Source organism: Impatiens glandulifera, chromosome 1 (assembly GCF_907164915.1).
Source record: "Impatiens glandulifera chromosome 1, dImpGla2.1, whole genome shotgun sequence".
NCBI classification, from domain to species: domain Eukaryota; kingdom Viridiplantae; phylum Streptophyta; class Magnoliopsida; order Ericales; family Balsaminaceae; genus Impatiens; species Impatiens glandulifera.
Genome location: NC_061862.1, coordinates 53077439 through 53083864, shown reverse-complemented (window position 1 = coordinate 53083864; position 6426 = coordinate 53077439).

Sequence of the window (6426 nt, the reverse complement as noted above, 5' to 3'; positions counted from 1 at the left end):
TACCAGAGTTCAGTTACGAATATCTGTTAGATGATGATGTTTTTTAGTCTGAAATTAATTTCGAAATGAAAAACTTCTTAGAATACGAGGACGAAATCGTTTCCACAGTTGAAACAACAATCGATATAAACCTCAATACGGCCGACGATCCTTAAATTGTATTCATTGGACAAAGCATGGGTGATGACGAACGTCATGAAATGGTAGAATTGTTAAAAATCAATAAAGACGTTTTCATCTAGTCTTACAATGATATATCTATAGTAGATACTATTATTGTTCGACATCAGATTCCCCTCTATCTAGAGGCTAAACCTGTCAAACAAAAGTTAAAACGAATGAAAATGGAGGCAGTTGTCAAGATTAAAGAATAAGTTCAAAAACATTTAGAAGAAAGATTCCTAGAAACTGTGGACTACCCCCACATGGATAGCCAATGTGGTTCATGTCTTAAAGAAAGAAACAAGAATGCATGTATGTGTAGACTACCGCGATCTGAACAAAGCCATCCCTAAGGATAGTTTTCCTTTACCTCATATCGACATTTTGGTTGATCATGCCGCTGACAATCAACTGTTGTCTTTCATGGATGGATTTTCAAGATATAACTAGTTCCTAATCGTTGAAGAAGACAAAGAGAATACTACGTTTATCATAGAAGTAGGCACATTTTGTTTCAAGGTCATGCCCTTTGGCCTCAAAAACGTTGGGGCTACATACCAAAGACCAGTCACTATGATCTTGCACGACATGATCCACAAGGAGGTGGAAGTTTATGGTGGTGACATGATCGTAAAATATAAAGATCTCTAGGGTCATATTCCCATCTTAGACAAATTCTTATAAGGAATTAGGAAATACCAACTTTGATTAAACCCAAAAATGTGTGTGTTCGGAGTCAGCGCTGGTAAGATACTAGGTTTTCTTATTACCGAACGTGGAATAAAAATCGATCCATCTAAAATTAAGGCAAGTAAAATATGCCTATACCTCGAAACAAAAGAGAAGTCTGGGGATTCCTCGGCAAAATTTAGTTTATTAGTCAGTTCATTAGCAAAATAATTGTCACATGTGATCCCTTTTCAAGTTATAAAAATGGATCAGAAATTTCAGTGGGAAGAAACTTGTCAATAGGCATTTGACAATATCAATGACTATCTGAAATCACCATCGGTTCTTATGCCACCAAGGCCTGGTATTCCTTAAATTCTCTACCTCATAGTGATAGATTCAACTATTAGCTCAAGAAAATGAGAATAAGCTTGAGATCACTATCTACTATCTTAGTAAGAGAATGACTATATGAGAGTTATACTATTTAACATCCAAAAAAGTGTGTTAGGCACTTGCATGGGTCACCAAAAGATTGAGACATTATATACAAGCCCACCCTATCAAGTTGGTATCCAGGATGGATCCGATCCATTATTTATTTCAGTAAACATTGTTGTCGCCCAAACACACTAAATGGATGATGATGATTTTCGAATACAATATAACGTATACGGTTTAGAAATATGTTAAAGGAAGCATTGTCGTGGACTTCTTAGCATATCAACCCATCACAATCGAGCTTTCTTATGAACTCGATTTTCTAGATGACACCACAATGTAAGTTACTTCAAACACATGGAAATTAATGTTTGATGGAGTTTCATCAAACCATGGCTATGGAATTGAAATTCTCTTGATAGATCCTAAGGGAACGTATAATCCTATCTCTATTAAGTTATAATACTCTATAACCAACAATGAGGCATCTCTCTCAAGTCTCAAAATCGCATATGAAAGAGGAGCAACTAAACTAGACGTAGTTGAAGACTCTAACCTGGTTATATCCCAAGTTAACGAAACATGGCAAGTACAAGAGGAAAATCTTAAACCTTATCATACATGCCTACTCTAGTTTATCTACAAGTTCGATCAGTTGACTTTTGTTCATGCTCCAAGAACCCAAAATCGATTTTCCAATGCTTTAGCTACGCTAATAGTTATGACCCAAATCTCTGTTGGTATTAAGGTCAAACCTCTGAAAATCATGTAAAAATAAAAAGCCCAATTTTGAAATCGGAGTGGTAGACTCCATTCAAGTGTCCACCAAACCATGGTTCGATATTCTTCAAAAATACATCGAGTATGGAGAATATCCGTTTCATTTTCGAGCTAAAGAACGAAGAGCCCTGCGCAAGTATTCCACTAACTATGTTTGGATAGCCAACAGGATATATAGACGATCTTTTGATGGTCAAAACATGTTTTTTGTTAATGGTCTCAAAGCACAACGGATCATAGAGGAAGTACACGTAGGAGTATGTGGTCCACATATGAATAGACTATCCCTTACCAAGAAAATACTCCATCTCGGGTACTATTGATAAATATAGAACAAGAATGTGTTAAATATATAAAAAGTTGTCACCAATGTCAGATTTATGTTGATCTAATGCATACTCCAATATCTTTGTTGTACATGACATCACAATGGTCCTTTTCTACACGAGGCATAGATTTTATTAGGAAAATTTATCCACATGCGTCAAATGTACATGAGTACATACTCGTAGTTATCGACTATTTCTCTAAATGGGTCGAGGCCGCGTTATACAAGATTCGCTTATCTACAATAAGGGCAAGTTCCGACCAAGATGGGAAGGACCCTTTCTAATTAAGAAAATCCTCTCTAGAGGTGCAATTCGCTTATCTATAATTGAAGATGGAGAGTTTATTACTCCAAGCAACATAGACGCACTGAAACGATATTATGTGTAATATTAGCCTGTAAAAACCACAACTTATGATCCAGCCTTACCAAGATTACGATGGCTCACAATTCAACCTTGCTAGGATTATGATGGCTCACAATCCAACATTACTAGGATTAAAACAAAATCATTTCCCAGTATGGAATGGACTAATCTACCTTTAGTGTTATATAACTACATCGTAATCCCCATAAGTTAGTCCCCGAGTTAGTATAGACTAATCAACCTCTAGTTTGTATAACTACATCATCACAAATGGAGAACTACGTGATACCTGATTCTTACAAAGAAATAAAAATATATATATCAAGGACAAGGAAGATACGTAGGCAATCTATATGTAGGTTCGGTCTCAAACTTAATAAAAATAAATAAATAAAGGAATGGTTATTCCAAGTTTTGTCTTACATTAAGGCAGAAGACAATAGGAACCTTGGTTCTTTCTACCAACCGGTGACAAAAATTTTAGGAAATAAGTATGGGCAAAAGCCAAGAGCTACTTTGTTAATCTAATAGTGATTAAATCTCTCGAATATGACCTCGAGTTTCTAGAAAACTTTAACAGATGTATATCCTTAATAAGCTCGTTTTCGTACTCTGCAATTGTCTTGAAAATTAATACGTTGAGGAAGGCTTTTGAAAAAAAAAGAGCTGGAATAAACCCAAAAGTTAAGTCAAAGCCTCAATTTGAGAAAGGACGTCTCATTCCCCTTTGTACAAGAGAACGAAGAGAACTAGACTTAAGGCTTCAAGATATATATATATATATACATATCTGTATAATATATGTTCTCATATAGGTTGAGGTGAAATCATCATTTATACTCACTCGGGCGGATGTCCTGATGACTATCACAAGAGCAAAACATATTGATTCCCCCAGATATACCCTAAGAACTACATATATATAAACGCTCCAGTGGAGATTGAGGTGTTGAAATCACGGTTTATGCTCACTCGGGTGACTGTCCCGATGGCTATCGCAAGAGAAAAACATATTGATTCCTCTATATACACCCTAAAAGTCAAAAAAAAAAAGAAAATTTCCGAAACTAGAAAGTTGAAACTCACACTACAACTATACCAGGAGTAATTGAACGTTCAAAGAATTGCGGCTCATGGAAATAACAACCAAATATATAGCTGAACAATACCCCATGTCTTAGTCACCTTCCTTATGAGTTAAGAGTTTGGATAATCGTCTGCAATGAAATTGGATTTATCATTTATATCTTCACATAAGAGAAAAAGGAACTCGGGCTCTTTAATCGGGATAATCTCTTCTAATTATATAAATGCACGTATCTTAGCCCTAAAAATATTTTGAATCCAAGTCTCCGTGACTCTTGGATAGGATTAAGGTTTCTTCTATTTTCAAACATTATTTGAAACAGAATTGGGAATAATTTATTTTCCTAGAACTGACAAAACAATGGTCGATGTTTCACCTAGTTGTGAAGGTCACTTCGTAAAATAAATAGGAAGAAGGTATTGTTGAAATACTCCTTAAATGATAAAAGTCCCATGAGAGTCGATGATTTTAATCCAGCTGTGAAGGACATTTTGTCACAAAGACCCAAGCACCCTTCAACGCATTCGGTCGATGTTTCACCCAGTTGTGAAGGACATTTTGTCAAAAACTAAAAGAGATCATCTATTAATCAAAGTAGCTCCTCTCGTAAAAAATCCCTAACTGAATATGATTTTTCAACCATTTGTGAAAGTCACTTTGTATAAGACCTTTCCAAAAGCCCTATATGTTGATAGGCACAATAGGTCATTGTTGTAACATATCCCCTCAGAGTGATTGTTATCACCACCCTTCCCATAGTAAGTCCTATCTCATGATAGGCATCCATGGAAGTCATTATTATGACCAATCTCCAACAGCGAATTCCATCTCCTAAAATATATAGTGTGATTATTATCACCATTCCCAAGAGAATATTCCTCAACCAAAGTCTTTACTCCCTAGCAAGCATAAGACTATTGTGTTAGTTTATCCCAAAATAGTATTAAACCAACGAATGCTCATGTATCTATCCCCATCTATGAGTCATTGTTATAATTCATTCCCAGCATCTGTTACCGTCCAAGTTCTATCCCTTCATCTTATTATAAGTTAGGGTACAAATTTCGAGATGTTCAAACCTCCAACCCACATTTAACAAAAACAAAGTTTGTTTACTCAAACTCGGTTTGAGAGTAGAATTCTGTAAGAATGAAAAAATAACATACCATAATTTATATATAATATTATTAAATTATAATAATATTAAAATAATATTTTGAATTTTTAAATTCAAAATAACCTAAAAATAGATTAAAAATCAAATTAAGGTTAATTATTATGATAATTAAACCCTAATGACAAAAATTAAATAAAAATCCAAAAATAATTTGTGGTTAAAATATTGAATTTATTTTACCCAAATTAAACCCAAAAAGGGGTTGAAATTATTTAATTATGATTTTAAACATAAATTATATATAATTTATGTTTTAAAATAATTAAATAAATACCCCAAAATACCCAAAAATATCCAAAATTAAAAATAATGAACATAATTTTTATTATGTTTCCAAAAATATGTTTTATAAAATTTTTGGTGAAGAAAAAACGCAAGAAAGTGATTAAAATTCGATTTCAAATAATTTTTTTATTAAAAATATAAACTGATAATCATGTATAGTCGAAATTGTATTTAAATTTTACAGTGGGGATTTCGCCCATCGGATTAGCGCTGGCTTTTCATCTAGCGCCCAGGAACACGCCATGCACCCCGTTGTAGCGGAAGCACGCACGCGCCCGGTCCACACAGAATCAACTAACGGGACGTCATCCCCGATAGCCGAAAACGTCCAAACGCGGACAGAACGTGACGGAACGTTGAAACGTCGCATTTCAGTTAAAAGAAATGGTGTCGTTTTGACCCATCTTCTTCGCTGATGCAGGAGATCGCCAGAAATGCGATCGACGTTGGCGATTCTTCTATAAGGGTTCTCTCCCTCGTTGATCAACTTTATCCTTCTATTTTTCTCTCATGTGCTCGTCTTATCCTCGACATCATTACCCCTAAGAATCTAAGTCAAATTATATCCTAGATCTAGGCTTTCGATGACAAAATTAAAATCAAATGATAATATTTGAGAAGCCAAATTCAATACGAATTAGTCTAGGATAACCGACCTAGCTTGGTATAAATACCCTTTAGACACTCTTCTTCCAATCCATCAAACAACAATCACATATTACAAACTAAATCAAATAATCAAGAATTCTGGCGAAACTAGTTTTTTTTTAAATCTTCTTCGGCGATCAAAGCTTTGATCCAGGCTTCAGAAAAGCTTTTAACACTTCATTGGAGTGTTCTCCAACTGTTGGTAAGCTTCTAGATCCATTGTAATTCAAATTGTGATTGAAAATTGAATTTTTCATGTTTGATCGGGTTGATCTTTTCTAGGGCTCAACTATGTATTTTTTGTTTAGAATCATTCCCTAGATGATGTATGAACTTTCTGTTGAAAGAGTTTGATCGAATCAACCTAAAACGAAAAAAATTGAAAATTTGGTTTGAAAATCTAGATTTTTGAATTTGATGCTCTTAAGCTTTTAGGCTTGAATTTTGATTCAAATAGTTGCCCAACATGTTTGTAAACATGT